At 39.7% G+C, this 23100-nt stretch overlaps 2 long non-coding RNA genes across 2 annotated transcripts; one reads left to right on the top strand and one right to left on the bottom strand.

The window, feature by feature from the left end:
• The first annotated feature begins 263 nt into the window (after positions 1-263).
• On the top strand, positions 264-5946 carry LOC148115949 (uncharacterized). The gene is made up of 3 exons (XR_015731986.1): positions 264-493; positions 3579-3705; positions 5859-5946. It is a non-coding gene; the product is annotated as an uncharacterized LOC148115949 (long non-coding RNA).
• On the bottom strand, positions 5631-9197 carry LOC148115950 (uncharacterized). The gene is made up of 2 exons (XR_015731987.1): positions 9128-9197; positions 5631-6739 (listed from the first exon to the last, which is right to left on the bottom strand). It is a non-coding gene; the product is annotated as an uncharacterized LOC148115950 (long non-coding RNA).
• Positions 9198-23100: the final 13903 nt, after the last annotated feature.

Here is a 23100-nt window from a genome sequence, read left to right on the forward strand (position 1 = left end):
TTTTACTGATTTTTTTTTTTTTGTTCACTTGTGGAAATAACACCTGTTCTAATTAAGCATATTTACAACTGCTAAAGCTGTAAAGATTTAAATGTGAATAGACCATGTAGGACAGGGGTGTCCATCACATACAAGGCCACACACACACCAGCTCAGCAAAGGCAAAAAATGTCATGATACGTCACAATATATCACGTGACATGATTCAGTTTGACATCCACGATGTAGGATAAAAAACCAAGGTTTCTGCTTTTAAAATTCATGGACTTTTCCATTCTAGCTTCATCCCTTTATGAAGAAGAGTGTATTTTGTAATATTTCCCTTTGGAAACTGTACGTGGATCAAAATGGAGATATAGCTGCAGATCTGGACATTGTGAGCGGGGTGGTTGACCCCAAAGATTACTTCCTCAAAGGCAAACTGGGGAGTTTTGAAAAAAAGGGACTTTTTGTCAACCAAGATGCTCTTCAACAGCTAACATCGCTCAACCAGGTGAGAAAAATATCAGTGTCTTTTCTCTATTGTCCAAAGTTGTAACGCCTTTTTCAAGCAAGCTAAGCATAGTCACCATGGCTTAATGGTGAAATGAAGCCACGTGAAACTGATGAGAGGGGCCATCAGGTGCTTGGATTGTGATTCTGATAGCTTTGCTTGTTCCTTGGCAAAGAAGGAGGCAATTTTGTTTAGTAGTTTCTGAATTTGGTGTCAGACTGAATCCAATGAAATTCAGTCAAAACCAGGGTGAAATCAGACTGGTTCAGACAGGTCCTGGGGAACCGCTAGGGATTATTGGCATCAGTTCGCCGAACCAGAAGTAATTATGCCTTCTTGGCACCACCAACACCTGCCCAGTTGCCGCTCACCTCTTTGCATCCGTGCATCAGGCACTGTACCCATCTACTCATCATCATCATCATCAGCTACCTCTAGACCTGGGGGCTTATGATTCTCCATCTGAGAACCAATGGACAGCCCAGGCTCTGCCTCTGTCTCTCTCTCTCTTTCTGCCAGCTCCATTCCCTCTTCCCTCTCGGAGCTCTCAGGCTGCCTTGATGCTGATCCTGACTCCCACACCTCCTCTTCCTCTGATTTGGCTGCTGGAGGGACTGGCGGCTAACAGGCCACAACAGTAATGTTTTAAGCAGCCCAGAGTTATCCAGAGTGATGCATTCCTCTCTTTCCCCACACATGGATAGAGCAACCTGACTTCTGTTCCTAAAAAGGGGGTCCAAGGCTTTCAGTTCACATGAAATCATAATGACTGTTGTGATATGAGATAATGCCCTTACCCAGAAGAATTGAAATAAGACTTTGATCCAAAGAAAAGTTTTTCCTCATATCAGAAATCATGAGTGACAATTTGAAAGGAAATGCTACCAGTACTTAGATTTGGCCTTTGGCTTGTAAGAAGGCACTTCCATCTGAAAAGTTCTTGAATGCAATTTTTACCTTGATTGTTAGATACTAAAGTCTCTCTGGGCAAAAAAGGAGGCTCCAGATTTAATTAATAATAAATGTATGTTAGTCTTTCTATGCCAATTGATGTCACAGAATTGTAGTTATTAAACAAAAAGGTTTTTCTTGGATATCTAGCTGGGCCTTAGAAACATCTCCTTCTGTCACAAGAGTCAGGCTCATGTCCAACTTCCGGCAGCAAAAAGTACTTGACTTACCCTGTTTGAGGCTTCTCATGATCTCATGTCCATTTTACACAGGGGTGGGCTTCAAAAATTTTACTAAGAGGTTCAGGGCCGGATTTTCCTATAGGCTAACTAGGCTTCAGCCTAGGGCCTCAAGATCAAGAGGGGCCTACATTCAAATTGTTAGCAAAATTAAAATTACACTTTCACTATAGGTGAAAGGGCCTCATAAGTGGAATAGCCTAGGGCCTCTTTTCATCTAAATCCGGCCCTGCAGAGGTTCTCTGCCCAGTTGCTCGGTGGGTGTGATCATGATGGTTGTGGCCTAGTCAGCCTCCTGCACCACAACAGGAGGGGCTTTTTCGATCCTCCAGGAATGTGAAAATGGCCTCCCCAGGCTCCAGAGGCCCATTTTTCACCCTCCCTGAGCCTTCATGCATACCCTGCACATATCTGCATCCCAAACAGGCCGAATGGGGACTCCTGGGAGTGGCAGAATGCCGTGGGTGGGGCCAGCCAGGAATGGGATTTGGGGTTTCTCTGAACTGCACAGAATCTTTGCTAGAAGTTCTCTCGAACTCCTGCGAGCCCCCAGCAGCCCACCCCTGATCTTACATCACAACAGTTCCAGAAATTAGGCAATTTTAGTCTTATTTCACTAGCATGGCAGCCGCATGACTTGAGGAAATAAATATATAAAGAAACAAATAACATTCTCTTTAAGGTTGACTGCCCTTATTTGGAAGCACCTTTTGCTTTGTAGCTTTAGTAGAAAACTGTTTTGAACCCCTTTCAAAGGGCTTTACAATGTTTTATATAGTCCTTAAGAATTTTTTTGCAGCTCTTACTAGTAAGAAGTTGGATTTTTTAATCACAATTTTATTTTTTGAAAATCAATCTAATGGAGTAAAAATTTTAATACATTTATAAATTTAATTTAAATTTAGAATCAATCAATTTATTACAGTCTCAGACCAGAAACCAGAACAAATAAAAATGCTCAGTAAATATACAATGAAAAATTATAGTAAAAAATAATAAATAACACTAAAATCTATAATAAAATCCAGTCTGTCAATTATACATGGTCTAACTACGCTACAATTGCAATCCATCAACTGTGTGGCCCGTTGTAGGTTCAGGGCTAAAAGGGAAAAGACTAAGCAGTACCAAGGCTTGCCACATTTGTTATATAACACAACTATGGTGGAGAAGACACGTGTTTGCGATGAATCCCCAGTGCTGCTGCGCAGAATCTGGACACATGCGCTGTAGTTATGTTCATCCTTAAGCAGCCACTGAAGATAGGTCGAATCAGAACAGCCAGGATACCTACCAGTAGCAGTTATGGGCAGAATATGCTTTTTCCTAATCTCTGTATAAAAACAACATCTAAGGAGCATGTGACCCACAGTCTCCACCTCTCCTGAGCTGCAGGAACAGAGTCTTTCCATCAATGGTATCCTTTTATACTTGCCGTACAGGACGGCCGATGGAAGTGCATGGCACCGTGCTAGCAAAAATGCTAAATTTAATGATGAAAATTTACAGTTAAATTAAATACAATTTAATATGAATAGATAATCATACCTGAATGTCATGGATACCTGAAGAATGGAGGAATGCATGTTAAGATGGCTATAAGGAGGAAGCCACTGGTTGTCATTTAATGCTTAAATATTTTTTCAGTTCAATCCTTCTAGACTTTATTAAGTAGAAAAGTACCTTATTGCAAAGGGATCTGCCAGAAGCAAAGGTGAGGAACTAAATGAAGAAACCGCAAGTTCTTACAGTCATTTGGAATTAGTTAGAAATCTTATATATTCATCTAACTGAGGCCCATAGTGTACTGGACTAATGTTTACATTGACCTCTATTCTCCATGGATGGTCAGTCCTGACATGTTTTCTTTGGCATTCCTTATTTGCCTGCTTTAGAGTTTCCCTCAATCCAAATGTGTGGAAAATTGTCATCCTGGATTTGTCAAGCAGGCTCGAGAAGGAGAGCCAGTTTGCTGCTACGATTGCATTCCTTGTCCAAAGGGGACCATCTCCACTCAGGAAGGTGGGTAACTCTGGAGGAAGAATGCTGGATTCCTCCAGAGCATCTAGATCGAGATGCATGTTGAAGACACATTTAATTTTTAATATGTTGCTGGTTTTTTTTCATAATGTGAATAATAAGAAAAAGATCTTGAAGGATAAGATTGGAAGAGATAGGAGGACATGGTGGATTCTGCAAGGTTACTTATGCCGAGTGAAATCTCTCTTCTACTTGACAGTTTAGAAGTGTCCTGTCATCTTACTTTTACTAGGAATATCTGAATTCTTTGAAATGTGAGAAATGGTTTCAGATCAGTGGTGGGATTCTACCAGTTTGGACCGGTTCGGGCGAACCATTAGCTCCAACTTTCAGCCATGAGCAAACTTGTTTTCTCTTTCTTTGGAGTGGCCCACACGACCGTCCCTGCATTATACGCATCTATATTTCTGTTTCCGAAGCCCAGCTGATCAGGGCGGCAAAGTGGATTGCCGCTCCTCAGCTGTTTTCCTTGCTCTCAGCAACGCGGAAGTTCACTTTTCTACCAATTGCGTAAACACGCACAGCGAATCAGTCGAGTACAGCGCGCGCTTGGCGAACCAGTGGTTGAACCGGTAGGATGCCACCCCTGTTTCAGATGAATGGCTTTTTCCCATCCAAGCTAACTTTACTTCATACGCCAGTGATACATCAATCAATCATGCAACCAATATTTCAATCAATTAATCCATCAGTTGATCTTTATTAAGTTCATAGGGATACATAAGCAGAACGAACTAATTGGGAGGATCACAGAGGGAGAGCTTTGGGTTTAAGAAATAAGAGAGAGCCAAGTGAAATCCATCAAGAGGATATCAGTGTGAGAGGAGAGATGGAAAGTAAATTTACCATTATTAGGCATAAAATCTGTCTCTTTCCTCTCAAATACTTTCACTTGTGATTTTAGAAGTAAAAGACAAATATTGTTTATAGCCCAGTTCAACCCTCCCAGGTTCAATAAAATCACCATAATGGATTCATTATTAGGATCCTTACTAAGCCTGTCTATCTAATCTAATCTCATCTTTTCAATTTTATTGGATATTAAACAGTGAAATACAATATAATATAATAGAAAGGAAGAGGAAAAGAGAATTAATAAAGAACAATCTACATATTATGCACTTATACCAATGTGAAAGTCATTAAGTCTTTAAAAGTATTATTAAATCAAGAGAGTATGGAAATAGATTAATTCATCTTTTCATTTTTAGAAGTCATTGCAGAAAAAGGTAATAATCTCAGTTTATGTTCTTGAATTAGTTCAGGAATCGATTTATTTTTTTTTACATCAGATTATTTTGATATGAAGTGATTTTTGGCAGAATGCGGTTAAACCAACAATGAAACATTTTACAAAAGCAACCTCAAGCATGTAACAGAAATAATAAAGATAGAAAGAGGCAACTACATCAATATGTTACATGTGATGCAACCAGTGCATGGGATCCCTATCATTAGTGGGTCCCCGGATTTGTTGAAAGAATCACATATTAAGGAATTTCTAGAGGAGCTCAAGGATTGCAGCTAATTTCACACTTGGGGGTCTTAATGCCTATTTCCAGCAATCGCACACCACCTTCTGTCTTGACGGAGGCCCTCTTCTCAAGAGTCTCACCGTGGACTTCAGCATGAAAACCAGAGCAGATATGATAGACCTGCCCCAGATTGGTTCCCTAAAATATTGCCACCTTATGGGTTTTTGGAAGCCTGCTTTTTCTGTTGGAAATCCTGCCCTATTGCACACCTTCTTCCTTGAATTCCAACAGGCACCCAGCCTTCTGAAATTCTGGACAAGAAGTTCCTCTCCCAAATGTTGAGATTAAGTGCAGGATGAGAATGTGGCATGTTGCATCAGTTAAGGTGGTTGTGACTCCGACTATTTCTTTTTTGGATTTCATTTCTTCTTGTTGTTTTTATAGCTGTATATATTGGGGGGTGGGGGTTTGCTGGCTATAAGCTGCCCAAAGTTTGCTTTAAAAAGGTCAGCCAGACTAATGTTTTATATATGTATGCAGCCTCCTATTTATGATTTGTTATGACAGTTCCTGTCTCTCAGTATCAGTTGTCATCCAAAGGTCTTTCTTGAGATGTGAAAGGAGAGACTATAAAAGGAATATTGCTTTCTGTTTTGTCAGATACTGAAAAATGCACCCAGTGCCCAGATGATCAATATCCAACTGCGAACCGAATCCAATGTATCCCAAAAAGAATAATCTTCCTGTCCTATGAAGAAACTCTCAGCATCATCCTGATCTCATTTGCCCTAATCTTGTTCCTAACCACCGGTTTTGTTTCACTCATATTCCTTCAATACCGAGAAACTCCCATTGTCAAAGCCAACAACCGGGACCTTTCCTACATCCTCCTGGTCTCTCTCCTGCTCTGTTTCTTATCCTCCTTGTTCTTTATTGGCCGACCAAGGAAAGCCTCCTGCCTTCTCCGACAAGCAGTCTTCAGCATTGTCTTCTCAATAGCTGTGTCTTCTGTGTTGGCCAAAACGATCACAGTGGTATTGGCCTTCCTGACTTCAAAACCAGGAAACAGGATGAGAAGGTGGTTGGGGAAGAGCTTGGCCAACTCCATCATCCTTTCTGGTTCTGGTTTCCAGATTGTCATCTGTGCCTTGTGGCTGGGAATTTCTCCCCCATTCCCTGACTCTGACCTCCACTCCCAGCCTGAGGAGATCATCCTTCAGTGCAATGAAGGCTCCATCACCATGTTTTATGTTGTCCTTGGCTATATGTGTTTCCTAGCCACCATTTGCTTTACTGTAGCTTTTTTGGCAAGGAACCTGCCTGGGGCCTTCAATGAAGCTAAGCTGATCACTTTCAGCATGCTGGTTTTCTGCAGTGTCTGGGTCTCCTTCCTGCCCGCCTACCTGAGCACCAAAGGAAAGTCTATGGTAGTCGTGCAGATCTTCTCCATCTTGGCCTCCAGTGCTGGGCTGCTGGGCTGCATCTTCTTTCCCAAATGCTACATCCTCCTCCTGAGGCCAGATCTAAATACAAAGGAACACCTAATGACAAAAGTAGGGAAATAATAGTGAAACTGTTTTTAGGCTCATAACGTTTCATTTTTCATTGCCGTTTTTGTTGTGCTTGTATTCTTCCTTTGCATAAATTGGACAATTAAGGTTATTAAAAAGCAATTGAATAGAAATATGAAGAGTTTAAGAGTAATCAAATTAAAATACAATATAATCTTCAAACAGTAAAATAACTGAATAATTAAACCCCTCCCCAGTTGCAACACTCTAAATGACCTACCCTAGTTATGTTGCAGGTGTTCGATTACATTATAGAATTTGGACCTCAGAATTTCAGGACTTGGTCTTGAGACATCACTGCTCTAACAGCCTTTCTGAACATAACTGAAAAGTAATGATCCAACAGCAAAACAACATCTGGAAAGCTGAATAGTTTCTGTGAATATTTGATCCAGGGAAGACAGAGAAAACATCCTCATACCAGAGGATGGTCTCTTATCCAAAGAAGCCACATGATACTCTAGTCCCCAAAATAGATAGCTTTCTGCATTGTACTATGTGAATGGGAAAAGAATATATGCTAGCTATATGATATCAGGAGGATATTCCTGGAACGTCACTATCCTGACTTAACTAGGGAGCTGCAGGGAGAGCCCACCATCTCCAGGAGCTGCCTAGAGGAGAACTGGCTTTGCCACATCCAAAGATGATTTTTGACCTTCCGGGCCCACCAGAAGTCAGGAAATGGGCTGTTTCCAGCCTCTGGGGGGCAGGGAGTCCATTTTTGCTCTCCCCAAGCTCCTAGAAAGCCTCTAGAGCCTGGGAGGGCAAAAAACTGGTCCCACCAGTCCCACTGGAAGTTGGGAAATGGGCCATTTCCAGCCTCTGGAGGGCATCCGGGGGTGGGTGGAGGGGAAGGCTATTTTCACCCTTGTCAGGCTCCAAGAAAGCCTCTGGAGCCTAGAGAGAGCAAAAAACAGACCTTCCAGGCCCACTGTAAGTTGGGAAACGGGCCATTTCCAGCCTGCAGAGGGCTTCCGGATGGGTGGGGAAGGCCCGTTTTCGCCCTCCCTAGGCTCTTAGAAAGCCTCTGGGGCCTCGGAAGGGTGAAAAAAAAACAGGCCCCACCAGTCCCACCAGAAGTCGGGAAATGGACCATTTCTGGCCTCTGGAGGGCCTTCAGGGGGATGGGAAAGGCCGTTTTCACCCTCGCCAGGCTCCAAGAAAGCCTCTGAGGAGGGCAAAAAACAGACCTACCAGTCCGCTGTGCCATTGCATGCCAAAAGTGGGAGGAGCTCTGTGAAAGGTTGTCAGATTTCTTCAAAATAATTTAGGATGGTCTCAAACGTGTCTCCATAATAGCTCTATGGGAATCAGTATTCCCATTCCCCTGAGGTCTGTGTAGTACTAGAAGGAAATGCATATTTATCCTCTTTAGATATTACAAGTTCCTCATTTAAATGACACATAATTTCTTCACATAAACTCCCCATCCTCGTGGTCACCACTACTGACTGACAAAAGGTAAATATTAAACCTCCCCCAGGACTGAAGTCAAAGTCTTCCTCTCTACTGGATCCTTTGTGCCCTCCAGTAACCCCCAGAAGGCCGGATGAGTTCATGTGCTTTCCGGGGACAGTAGAAAAGTTGCTCTATAAAAGTGACCGTGTCAAATGAACTCCGCCTCTGCCTCAAGCCATTTGCACTGTGGTGCTCTTTGGGAGACCCAGCCTGGATCTGAACCAGAATTTCCTTCTAATGATACATACCTAAAAGTGTCAAACAAAGCCTGAGCTTCCCTGCCAAATCTGTTTTTCAAAGAGGAGCTTGCAAAAGAGTTTTGAAAAAGGAGCTTTGAAAAAGCTTTCAAAGAGGAGCTTCCAATCAATAAAAGGATAAGTCGTAAGAGGATTTTTGTGAACTTTTTATGCAAAAAGACACTAAGGGTGTTTCAGTCACTAATAAAGGTACATTGCCCTTTCATTCATGTAGTCCTTGATTTACAACAGTTCACTTAATGACAATTCAAAGTTACAATGGCACTGAAAAAAAGTGACTTATGGCCATCTTTCACACTTATGACCTTTGTAGAATTTGAACATACATTTTGATTTACATTTGGATGCTTGACAATTGACTCACATTTATGACGGTTGAAGGGACCCAGGGTCATGTGATCGCCTTTTGCAACCTTCTGACAAGCAAAGTCAATGGGGAAACTAGATTCACTTAATGTTAATTAAGTTAATTAAGTTAATGTTCACTTAATAAAATTAATGTTATTAATTTAATGACGATAGTGATTCCCTTAACTAATGTAGCAAGAAAAGTCATAAAATGGGGCAAAGCTCACTTAACCAATTTCTCTCTCAGCGACATACATTTTGGGCTCAATTGAGGTCGTAAATTGAGGATTACCTGTAAAAGAAATCTATTTGCCCATCTCAGCAAATTCTGTCCATTTCACCAACCAATTTCTCCATGGTGGGCAGGGCTGAATTTTTCTGAATCTTCCATGTGGAAAAGAAAACAAATGGCTGCTGTCAGGTTAGATTCAAAGTTGACAGTTGCTGCAGCCAACTGTCACTGATCGGGATCTTTGTTCTGTTGCTAGGCAACTAACCTAACGGAACCTCCCTTCTGCTCTCCTTCATCCTGGGCCATGACAAGTCAACACTTCAAGAGCCCAAAAAAACAGCAAAGAGGACAAAGGAAAACCTTGTCTTGTCTCCTTCTAGATACCACATGGTTTACTTAGATCACCATTAATCATGACTGGAGACTTCTGACACTAAATTCCTTGAATAAAATTCTCAGCAAAGTTCATATCTTCCAGAACTTTAAGTAAAAAAGACCAATTCAAATCCCAGGTCCCCTCAAACTAGCTTCTGGGTGGATGTGGGAAGAAATCAAATCTCTCCATCTACCACACTGTGGGCATTGCCACCATCTCCCCTGCAGACCTCATGGCCCATTCTTTATTTAACAAACCAAGAAACTTCAAAATATAGAGGATTTCAGTGTCTTACACATAAGACAATACAGAGAGTGTCAAGGAAAAAAAAACTTTCAATCCCTCCTTTACCTTTCTCCAAATTTACTCAATGATACAAGCTATCACTTTCCTGTCTTCTACTCACCTCTCAATCAAACTCTGATATTCCTGAACTATTCTATTTCTAGAACAGATGGGAAATGAAATTGCACTTCAGATACTTCAGGAATTTTAAAATTGGCTCCAATTTAATGTAAATAAACCAAGATTTAAAAGAAAAGAAAATCACAAACAGGCCCTAGTCTAAACTTTAGACAGGGTTCAAGAAACTGATTGCCTCCATAGCTCTGGGTGACGTTGCCCAAGAGACTTTGGAGGAGAGACCATCTTGAAGGACAGCAAAAGTGCCCTGTTTGTTGATATATCTTCATCTATTTTCTGGATGAGTCCTGACAGGAAGGATAACCACTAGAGAACAGGGCTTCCAAGGATATATCTGTGATTTTTCACTAACATCCCTTTCTCTAGCATGAAATGTTGCCTTTCAACACGGCTCCAAATAAAAAGTCAAGCATCAAAAGTTAAGCAACAAAGGAAAGTCTTTGTTGGCCATGCAGGTTTTCTCCATCTTGGCCTCTGGTGCTGGGCTTCTGGGCTGCATCTTCTTCCCCAAATGCTTCATTGTCCTCCTGAGACCAGATCTAAACACTAAGGAGCATCTAATGATAAAAGTTGTGAAATGATTTCTAAGGCTTATAATATTTACTTATTCATTATTATTGTATTTATCTGCTTCCTTTGCAACTGTTTGACAATTTATGTTGTTTAAAACTAGATAAAATTATGAACAGTGTAAGACTAAGGAAATTAAAATCTAAGATAATATCAAATAATAGAATAAATGAATTCATAATTAATATTTATGGTTTTTAGCCGTTGGTAGTCCATATTTTCCTCAGCGTGAGGGCTAGCCAATATTTGGCTTAAGCAACCATTCAAAATAGGACAAATATGAGCCATGTCCTGGCCATTGGAATCCCAAGAGTTTGATAGATTTCTTTAAAATAAATTACAAAGGTCTCAATCTCATCGCTTTAATAGTTCTTTTGGAATTTTCATTTCTCTGAGGTTTGGATTGTACTGGGAGGATAATGGTAATTGAGAAAGAAGTGATGTTGCAACTTCAACAACTCTAAATGATGTTGTTGCTCCTTGTTCTCCTGATGTTCTCTTTCTGAGCAGTCTCCATTCATTTAACTCACAGATCAAGTTCCATCCTTCATGTGGCTTCTTCTCTCTTAGCCTCCAGTTCCAGTTTCTCTGGGCTGAGATGCTGAACGGAATTTCTGACTTCTGCTGAGGAATCTCCTGAAACAAACATTGTTATAGACGATGCCTTCCTGACAGTGTTGGCAAGCCATACTCTTTGTCACTTGTCAGCTAACTGACTGCCCTAGCTCTATCTTCCCTAGCACTACCTAGCCTATCAGTGTTCCTAGTTTCTTGGAGAAAATGTAAAATTTGGTTCATGTATGTCTTCTGGTGGTTGACAGAGGAAAGGAAACCTTTTTTAAAAAAAGAAGAAGAGGGAAAACTCCTTGACTCCATGGTATTCTGTATGGTTCAATAATGCACTACTACCACCATATAAGAAGGGGAAAGGTGCCCTCGGGGTTGAACCTGCGTGAGCTGCACTGGTTACCAGTGGTTCTCTGGGTCCGTTTCAAGGTGCTGGTTCTCACCTATAAGGCCCTACATGACGTAGGTCCAGGATATTTGCAGGACCTTCTCCTGCCTGCCTCTCACTGTCCTGTTCGTTCACATAGGGCTGTTCTCCTCAGGATTCCGACGGTGAGCCAATGTCGTCTGGCGGTGCCCCGGGGTAGGGCATTCTCTGTGGGTGCTCCCACCCTCTGGAATGAGTTGCCTACCGAGCTCCGGACGGCTCCTGATCTCCACTCCTTCCGTCGGGACCTGAAGACTTGGCTGTTCAAGCAAATAGGCTGACTCTGATTCTGGGTTTTATTATTTATTATTTATTAGTTAATTTGGTTTAAAATGGGATTTTGTTGTACATGTTTTTAACTTGTGTTCGCCACCCTGAGTCCTTCTGGAGAAGGGTGGCATATAAATACATGAAATAAATAAATAAATAAATAAATAAATAAATAAATAAATAAATAAACAAACAAACAAACAAACCTGTCTCTCTTCTGAATTCCTTCCATTCCAAGGTCACCAGCCTGTGTAGGAACAGCTACTGGCTAATGTAATTTCCTTGCTGCCGAGGAGTCAGCCACTTTTTCCTCTCTACTGGACTCTGTGTGCCTTCCGGTAACTTCCAAAAGACTGGCTCAGTTTGCGTGCTTTCTGGGAACAATAGAAAGACATCCCTATTAAAGTAACCACCTCAAAATTATAATTGCACACCTATCTTTGACTGCCAAACTGTCCATTGTAGTGTAGAATAAAATTCACTTGTTCTAGAAATATAAAATTTTGGATGAGAACTGACTAAGGGCAAGAAAGCAGGGAGGAAAATGATAAACTTTCAAAGCAGGGAGTAGAGGGTTAAGAGCTAAGAGTTGAGGTTATATTCTTAAAATCTCTAAATTAAAAAAAAATGTTTTCAATTTTTTTAATTTTATTTTTTAATTGTTAATTTTTTTCAATGTTTTAAAATTCTTTTTTCAATGTTTTAAAATCCTTTATTTTAATTTTTCACTTTTAAATTCTTTTTTCAATTTTTCAAATTCCTTTTCAATTTAAAAAAAATTAAAAATTATTTGAATTCTTTAGAAATTTTTAAATTCTTAATGATCTAAGAGGGAAAAAGATCACAGAGAGGGGGAGGAAAGATCGACATTTCAAAACATGGAAAAGAGTGATGAATTTTTAGGACAGAGAATAAAGGGCCAAGAACTTTTGTTTCTGACATTACATATTACATTGCAATTAATGTCCCCAAAGTGCTTTTTTTCAAGAGGCAACTGGACTTCATGGTTTTTCTTTGAAGACGTTTTACTTCTCACCCAAGAAACTTCAGAGCTGAAGAAGCTTCTTCGATGAGAAGCAAAACATCTTCAAAGAAAAACCAGAAAGTCCAGTTACCTCTTGAAAAAGCATCTTTGGGATAACCAGGACCTGGATAACTGAGATTCCCCATAAAAATCACAGCTGTAGACCTCACAGCCCCTGTATGTTTAGTAAAATAACAAACTTCAAAATATAAAGCTTCTCAATATATAACATGGATATAGAAGGACAACAGAGAGACCATCAAGAGAAAAAATAAAAAGTTCAATCTATTCTTTTCCCCTATTAAACAAGTGGTAGAGTCCTCAGGCTGTCATTTTCCTGCTCTTAATGGACTCTTTAGAAAATGGGTATTTCTAAAAAAGATGAGAAATAAAACTTCACTCCAGTCACAAGCAATTTTGAAATCAGCTCCAATCAGGATTCATACATGGAGATGCAATAGAAAAGAAAACCATAAACAAGTCCAACCAATGTTAAATGAGGCAGGCTCAAGGGTACAGATTGCTTCCTTGCCAATAGAAGACAGGCAGCTCTAGAGTTAAGTGTCACCAATCTAGAATGTCACCAAAGTATCTAGCTCTGTATGTCCTTCCCCAATGTTCTCTGGAGACAAGTTACTATATTGAAGGACAGCAGGAGTCATTATCTGGGTATTGAACTAACTTCATCCAGCAACACTTCTGGACAAGACCTAACAGGAAGGATCGCAACCATTAAAGAACAGGGACCTTGGGGATGGATTTGTTATTTTTCACTAATGTTTTTATCCAGCTACTCCTCTGCAAATGGAGAATTTATGATTCCCAGAGGAGAAATTGCTTCTTGTTGTAATTTTCAAAATTCTGGTCTTTGAGACCTCGTCTGAGGTAAACATCAGACTGAAACAACATGGAAGGGATCTTGCCTCAGAAAAGGATAAACGCCTCAGTTACACACATTATGGCACATGTTTTGGGACAGACAGGAGCTGTGCTCTTGGATGTACTTTCTCTTCCAGGTGAACCTTGATTTGTCTCTGTCTGAATCAAGAAAGCCACTACGATTTCCATATTGTGAAATTGCTTTGAATTCATCTAATTCCTCTTGTTGTTCTTTTTTCAGAAACGGGAAGGGGACTGATTCAGCCCCATAAATTATGGATCCTCTGCTTCTGCTTTGGATCCTGCTGGTGTCCCAGCCAGTCTCTGGGAAGCTTAGAGTGAAGTGTTCACTGAATTTCGAGCACCAGGATGGAGAAAAACCATGGAGCTATTACAGGCCAGGTGACCATCTCATTAGTATCATTACCGCTGGAACAAAAATATTGCATAAAACAACGTTGCCTTTCAGCACGGCTCCTTGTTGTCACTTTGACTCGTAAGTCACTCACTGTGATGGAGTTGCATTCCCTGTATTTGCAGTTCTAACACTCTCGTTCTTTTCTTCTTATTTCACTGAATGCCTGTATTGTAGGACCTGTCTAATTTCTTGAATAATTTTGATTTCTATTGCTTCTCTTTTGTTTTATTTTGTGGGGGGAAAATCTCAAATCCACAACTGGGACAGAAAAAGACCGCTGAAAATATCCTGATTCTATAACTTCCCTGGTCTAATCCTGTTTTTTGACTTGAATGCCAACTTTGGTTTAAAGTTTAAAGTGGTTATTGAATGGGTTGTAGTTGCCTCTGCCCAGCCCATTTCCATAGTTTTATAACCTCTCATTCATATTCAATTAATGATCTTTATAAGAACGGAGAATGGCTTGATTTTAGAATTGCTTTTCTGGATCACATATGAAACAGCCTCTTTGTATTATGATGGTTCTACTTTAATAATTGAAGGATTTTGAATCCTAGTTATTCAGCAGATGAAGCTTGGAACTGTTGCTTTCTTTGTGATTGTTACATGTATGATCTCCCTCTCCTCTTCTCAGCACTCATTAAAATGAAATGGTGATGGGTGACTGTCATTTGTATTTGATTTTGGATTAGTGTTGGCTTAAAACTCAGAAGGCTTGTGAAGACAAAAATGATTAAATTGGAAAAGCATTTTTGTAATTGTTATTAATGATGTTGATGCTAACATGAACATTTTTTACTTCAGTTTATCTTTTGATAGTTTAAAAGCACTACGCTACATTTTTAATATTCAAGTGATCAACAATACTTCCAGGCTTCTGCATAATCTCACACTTGGCTACAACATCCATGACAACTATTTGAACACACTTTTCAGTTCAGATGCCTTGATGGACATGCTCTCTACTGGAGAAGCCAATGTTCCCAACTACAGCTGTGGAAGGAAGGACAACATTTTGGCTCTTGTTGATACAGCTGCTGATGACATCTCCATCCAGATGTCAACATTAGGAAACACCTACAAAGTCCCTCAGGTTTGTAAGTTTATGTTTTATTTTTTGTAAATTGAATGGGGTAGTGGGTTGATATGTGATAGATCCAAGCATATTTTCATTTTCGAACTGAAGAACTCCTTTTCACCATGGACATTACTGAAATTCATCATAAGTAGCTTGAAGAGAAATAAAACCATTTTCTGTCAGCTGAACTATTCAAAAAATATCCCTAATAGTGGTGTCCTCTATTGGCTGATTCATTTATACATATTAATAATTCCTACTATGGTATATTCAGTTGAGTTTAAGATGGCAAAAGTATATTAAAAACAGAATAAAAAGCAATTACAATATAGGTCGAGTGGGCTAATAGATATTGTGGCTAAATATATATGCTGGAATCCTCCTGAGGAGAGTTGAGAGTTGGTAGATGAAGAAAGAGTTTCTTGCTGAAGAACAAGTAGTTTTATCTGACCAAGAGCCCTTAGCCTGTCATCCTCAATGAAACTAAATCTACATGGAAGGAAGAATGCAGTAAGGTACCTCAAGATTCTTTCTTAGGTATAGTGCCCAATTATTGGTGTTACATAGATAGATAGATAGATAGATAGATAGATAGATAGATAGATAGATAGATAGATAGATAGACAGAGACAGAGACAGAGACAGAGATAGAGATAGAGATAGAGATATAAGTTTGACTCAGCCTTCCATTCTTCCCAGGTGGGTAAAATGAGGACCCAAATTGTTGGGGGCAATATGCTGTGTCTGTAAACTGCTTAGAGAGGGCTGTAAAACATTGTAAAGTGGCATATAACTCTATAGAAACTGGCAGTCTCCCCAAATTCTGTCTTTTAGAACAGACAAAATTTAAATGAAAGATTTCTTGAATTGTACAACTGACAAATTACATTAGAAGCTGTGTTTTTCCTGTCTTTTGTGCAACAGGAGAACAAACTAAACAGTTTGATGCAAAGACATCAAATATTGAAGTAGAGAAAGACATACAATCATGCTCAATAAGAGTGGTGTATTGAAATAGATGTGTTTCTACAAATGTACTTCCAAATTGGCAAGTATTTCAATACAGAAATATCTAAACATCTTAAGATGATATTTACTCAAACAAGATTTGAGCGCTGGGCACAATGGTTAAATACAGAAAATTTAACCAAGACTCTTATAATGAAGAGACTTGTATTAGACAAGCTCCAGAGAGAGAGAGAGAGAGAAAAAACACCTATATTAGTTAAATGTCAGTTATATAAGGAAGAGAGTAGTATCTTGGATCGCATATTAGACAAACAACCTATTTGGATCCATACATTAAAGCAACGTATTTCTTGTTAGGTCAAAATTATCAAAATACATTCCATATGGCTCTTTGTTTGTGCCATAGATGGACCATCACAGTTACATACAGTCTTCCTAATATTATATTATTTTTATTCTTTATTTGCATATGGGTTAATGACTAATCAATAATAAACTATTCTAATAAATTGCAAGTTGGATTTGTTTAAAGCTAATATTTTGGAACTGATCTCATCCCAAATATACCAATTCTTCATTGCTTTTTCAGATCAATTTTGAAATATTTTCAGATTCGCTGCATGATAAGAGTCAATTGCCCTTTTATCACCAGCTTTATCCCAAAAAAGGGATCCTCTACCCAGGCATTGTCCAAGTGCTCCTCCATTTCAGATGGACCTTGATTGGTCTCTTTGCTTCAGACACAGAAAATGGAGAGAATTTCATGAGGATCTTTACTCCTTTGCTTGTCAAGAATGAAATCTGTGTTGTTATATCACAATATTTCTCAACAACCCGACTGACAGCACTCCATGGCAATGCCCTCTCTAAGTGGAGACAAGTCAATGTCTACATTCACTACATGGAATACGGTGCCGTTTTGGAAAGAATTCTTCCTTTTCACTTAATACTTAGGCGTTTGCCAGGACACATTGAAGGGAAAGTCTGGATCACAACACTCACTGGACTAAGTCCACTGAGAGACCACAGTGCTCTCAAATATGTGAGTAGTATCTGGACTGTTGATTTTGAGAAAAAAAAGCGGCCAGTAAAGGATTCCTTTATACATGGTTTCTATCTGCATCCACCCTCTGGGCATCAGTCATATGTCTGTTCTTTTTTAAAACATGTCTTTTCTGTCAAAGGCCGGAAAAGATGCACTGAAAAATCACCACTGGGGACCCAAAAGGAAAAGAACATGGTGTGGGGCATGAATTTCCACCATTTTTACAGTGCCATTAAGACTCTGGACCATGCTTTGAATGCGGCGTATTCTTCCAGATCCAGGAGGAGAAGGGAGGAGGGCAAAGGGAGTTCGGGGACTCCAAGGCTGCAGCCATGGCAGGTATGGGGTTCCAACAAGGACTTAGTTCCTTTGGTAAAGAAATTCAAAAAGAAAAGATGGAGACCATGTCAACCTAATTGTGTTACAGGACTCCAACACGTTTTGCCAATCTAATCACTCAGGCAATAATGTTCACAAGAAAGGGAACTATGACAGATACATTGATAGTAAGCACTACTAATATTTAAATGATGTGTCCATTTTAAATAGATCCTTACACGTTTGTGATTAGTATCACAGAATTTTACCTTAATAAATCTGAAGGAGCCCCTTAGATCATTTAGTCCAGTGATGGCTAACTTTTTTGCCGTTGCATGCCAAGTGAGGGGAGCAGGGGGGTCATGTGTGCATGGGCTCACATCCATAATTCAATGCGTCCCGCCATCCCACACATGCGCATGTGACACCCCCACACTTCCCCCTGCTTTTGGCATGCGATGGCATGGTGGGCCCAGTCGGCCCGTTTTTCCCCCTCTCCAAGCTCCAGAGGTTTTCTAGGAGCCTGGGGAGGGCAAAAACAGCCTTCCCCATCCCCCGGAGGCCGGAAAAAGCCAGTTTCCCAACTTCCGGTGGGACTGGAAGGCCTGAAAATCAGTTGGCCAGTGCGGGCAACACTCACGTGCCCACCAATATGGCTCTGCGTGCCACCTGTGGCACCCATGCCATAGGTTCATCATCACGGATCTAGTCCAACCTCTCCTCCCTGCAGGAATTCCAGTTAAATCTTTTCTGACTCATGGGGCTCAGTCCTTGCATTAAGAAATTCAGTACCATTTCAGACAGGTGGCTGTCCACTCTTTTCTTAAAAGCTTCCAATGATGAAGCATCCACAACGTCTGAAGTTGTTCCACTGGTTAATTGTCCTCACTGTTAGGAAGTTTCTCCTTAATTTGAGATTGCTCCTTTCCTTGATTAGTTTCCATCCATTGTTTCTTGCTTTGCCTTCTTTGGAAAATATGTTGATCCCCTCTTCTTTGTGGCAACCCCTCAAATATTGCCATTGTGTCACCCCCTAGTCCAGTGGTTCTCAACCTGGGGGTCGCGGCCACTTTAGGGGTCGAACGGCCATTTCACAGGGGTCACCAAAGCCCTCTCTCGCCCCTCCCCACACCTTCACTCACCCTCACCCTCTGCCTCTGTTGGAGGGCTGCGTATCCCAGCGTATAACGCGGTGCCCCACGCTTTAGCAAAGAGAGCGGAGAGAGGTTGCGTACGTGCGTGTGGGTGCGTGCGCACATGACTAGAAAACATTCTAGTGCAGGAAAAGTCCTGGGGAGTTCAGGGACTCCCTGCTGCTGCTGCCGCCGCCAATACCTGCAGCTGCAAGAGCCCAACAGAAAACGTTTGGGTGAGTAAGTTTAAGGATTCCTTGCCGCCACCGTGCCACCTATGCCTCAGTGGTGGGTTGCTCCCGGTTCGCACCAGTTCCGGTAGTAAAAAAATTTAATACTTTGGAAAACTGTTAATAAGATTGGCTGGCCACGCCCCCGAACCGGTTCCCGGCCCAGTCGCCATTCGCTTACCCCACCCACTCCCAATCTATTGCTGCCTCCTGAGTCCCAGCTGATGGCTAGAGGGAAAAAAAACTGTTTAAATTTTTGCCGCGGGGCTTCAAAGGGCCGCCCTACAGCTGATCAGTGTTAAAAGAAAACAAATGAATAGACCGGTGCCTGTAGAAGAAAAAAACAGCCCCTTTCAGCTTCAGTATAGGTTAATTACCATAAGTTGATTTGATCAGCTTCCCCACTCTCAGCTGATTTGCTCTCAGCTGTTTTAGATTAGATTAGATTAGATTTATTAAATTTGTATAAATTGCTGGAGCAGATTTTTTTCCCCCTAGCTATGTTGAAAAAGCGAAACTGAAAGTAAAGCAGGGTCTTTGCTGCAACGTGACAAAATGAGGCAGAGAGAGATTTCTTTTTCTTTTTCCTCACCAAAAAAGGTAGGTGCAAAACTGCAAACAATCGGAAATTTAGGGCAAAAGAGGAGGTTCAAGATTTTAAAACACAAAAGAAAAAAAGCTCTATTTAACTAGGGAATTGTAATAATTGAGATACTATTAATTGTATATTGTGTTGAAAGCAGAAATGGTTACGTTGTGGTTTGGAGGAATATATGGGGGAAATTATTTGGTTTATTATTATTGGCAAATATAATTAATTGATTTGTAAGAAATTGGATTGCATGGAAATAATTGGAATATTCATGTTCATATTGATTAATATACAAAAAAGATAGTTATATAACTAATTGATTTATATTAAAATGTTGAATTTGTATTAAACAACTGTATTACATAATTACATAATCAACCAATGTGAGGATGGATATAAAAATAGATGACAATGCGAAGGGGTATAATATAGAATAGAAGGGAAAAATTGAATTTGATTAAGATTAGAGATAAGGATGAAGGGTAATATTGGTTTTTTTAAAAAAATAGATGAGGAATAAATATGGCAAAAAGGAAATATAGAAATTGTAAATTTAATTGAAATGACTAAACACTGTTTAAATTTGTAAACCGGCCAAATTTTCTGTTCAAAGAAAATACATTGTACCTTCCTTTCTCCTTCTCCTCCTCTCTTCTTCCCTCTCTTACCCTCACTCCTACTCTAATTTCCCTTCCCTTCCTTCATCCCTCTCTATTGCTGTATCCTTTTATGCATATGGACTACTCAGAGGGCTGAAAAAGTTATTTTTGACTGGTCCTCGCACTTTTGACCAGTCTTCGAACTTACGACTGTCCTCACATTTTACGTTTTTCTCCCTATCTTGTCACCATAATGAAGAGAAGCAATTGTGAATTGAGTGACATGGTTGTTAAGAATACCGCATGGGCATAAATGTGAGGATGGTCATAAGTTTGAGGACCAGTCAAAAGTGCGAGGACCTGTCAGAAATGACTTTTTTCAGCCCTCTTAGTAGTCCCTATACACATAATCATGGCCACCCGGTCACATGACCAGCTAGCCACGCCCACCCGGTCACATGACATCCAAGCCACACCCACAAAATAAGCCACGCCCACAGAACCGGTAGTAAAAAAATCTAGAACCCACCCCTGGTTGGGGGTCACCACAACATGAGGAACTGTATTAAAGGGTCGCGGCATTAGGAAGGTTGAGAACCACTGCCCTAGTCTTTCTTTTCTCTAAACTAGCCATGCCCAATTCCTGCAATCATTCTTCGTATGTTTTTGTCTCCAGGACTTGGTTGCTCTTCTTTGCAATTTTTCAAAAGTCTCCACATCTTTTTTGTAACACAGTGACCAAAACTGGATGCAGTATTCCAGGTGTGGTTATACTAAGGATTTATAAAATGGTACTAATACTTCACATGACTTTGATTCTATGCCTCTGTTTATACAACCAAGGATTGCATTGTCTTTTTTGGCTGCTGGCACACATTGCTGGCTCATGTTTAAGTGATCATCCATTAGGACTCCAAGGTCCCTCGCACAGTAACAGAAAAGATGTTCCCAGACTCCTCCTGATTTTTTGCTCTAGTAGACCAACATGGTTCTTTTTGTCTTTCCTCAGAGCTAAGAGAAGCTCCTTTGATCTCTTCCTTGGATTCATTACTGTTCCCTAAAGCTAATTCAATTTTTCTGAAATATTTTTTTCCAAATGTAGTGCCTGCAAGGAGCAGTTGTGGTCTCCCCCCAAAAACCCAACATTCACTTCCTGATATGCTCATGGAGGCATTTGCTTTCTTTCCATTAACATGACACTGCTGATTCACATTTAGTTTGTAATCAGCTACTATTCTGAGATCATTTTCATAAATATTTTTATGAAGTTTGATATTGTTCATCATTGCTCTCCATTTCTATTTATTTATTCATTATTTGTTTGTTTGTTTGCTTGCTTGCTTGCTTATGCACTTACTTACTTACTTATTTATTGACATTGATTTTTCAGCTCATTTTGATAAACATCATTTTATGTCTGTTTCTAAGTTATACATTTAGACACCAAATTTGATATCAGCTATCAATTGTTAGCCCTTCAATTCCCTTTCATCAAAATCATGAATGACATTATCATGAAATTAATTATATGATTATTATGAAATCAAATCAGCTACCAATTGGTAGCCCTTCAATTCCCTTTCATCAAAATCATGAATGTCATTTTCATGAAAATAATTATATAATTATTATCAAATCAAATTAATATACTACTAATTCTAATTTATTATGATCAGTAGCCACTATATACTAAATACTATATGTATTTAACTATATGGGAAAAGTACAAATGAAATGCTAATAAAAGGTCAACATTGTAGCTCCTATCTACAGCTTTGTTCTTATATGAGGCGCTCAAGTCTGTTGTAGTTGCTGAAATAAGATATTTTTTACTGGATTTTACTTATGTACTTTTCTCTATCACGAAATCATAAAAGTTTCTTTGGAAGCTTCATCTTTTTTAAAAGAATATAATTTCAAAGTCAGTTTTAGCCACTTAATTGTTAGACCATCCATTATACCATCAATTCCTCATTTAAGTAGGTTTCTAATTATCACATCACAAATTAGTTCATTAATCCTTTGCTAAAATCAAGTTATATCACCAGCATTCTCACAATATTTTAAAAATGTGTAACCATAGAAGGGGAGGAGGAGCCCACAACTAAATAATAGGCAGAGAGGGAAACTCAGACAGGATCCACCATAACTTCTCAAGTGTAAAATGAGTTGGTGAGATATTCGTACTTTCAGATATGCATGATTGACTCGCATCGCAAGATGAAAAGCATATAAATTTGATGACAGATAAATAGATTAGAGAGAGAGAGAGAGGGAGGGAGGGAGAGAGAGAGGGAGGGAGGGAGAGAGAGAGGGAGGGAGGGAGAGAGAGAGAGATTCTCTTAATGTAGCCTAATTGCTTGTTCCCATGGAATTCATAAATACTATGTTTGTGCAATTTATTTGTGACCTGATTCAGAAAGTTTCCTATGATTGACAAATTTTGTCAATTATATTGTTTTCAGAACATATATTGACAATACATAATTGACAAACTTTGCTGAAGTTTTCTTTTCCATTCTTTGAAGATAGCAATGTGTTCTCCCTACTAAGAATATTTGGAAATTAGATGACTGTAAAAGAAAGATTCCATTTAGAACAGACAAAAAAGTGATCAGTTACCAAATTTGTTGCTTTTGAAAGTCTTTGATATCCCCATTCTAGTTCCATCCCTATCTGAAGAAGAATGAGTTCTGCAATTTTTCCAATTACAAATTGTACTTGGACCAAAATGGTGATGTAAAGGCTGATCTGAAGCTCATTAGCTGGGTGTTTCTTCGCAAGAAGAATCTCAGGAAAGAACAACTGGTGACTTTGGAAAGGCAGAGAATTATTATCAATGAAGATCATCTGTCATGGCTAAAGTTGCACAACAGGGTAGGAGAAATATTGATGTCTTTTCTCTATTTTCCAAAGGGTTTGACCCATTTCATTGGGCTAAGTCTATGTACCGTGGCTTAGTGTTGAAATGGAGAAGCTAGATGAAAATGATCAGAGATGCCTTCAAGTGCTAGGGATTATGGTTTGCTTCTTCCTTGTCCTCAAATACCAAACAAGAAGACACATTCGTTGACCAATCCCTGAGTTCACGTTTAGACTGAATGGTTTTGGTTCC

Source organism: Pantherophis guttatus, chromosome 2 (assembly GCF_059756535.1).
Source record: "Pantherophis guttatus breed Tessera chromosome 2, ASM5975653v1, whole genome shotgun sequence".
Classification (NCBI taxonomy): domain Eukaryota; kingdom Metazoa; phylum Chordata; class Lepidosauria; order Squamata; family Colubridae; genus Pantherophis; species Pantherophis guttatus.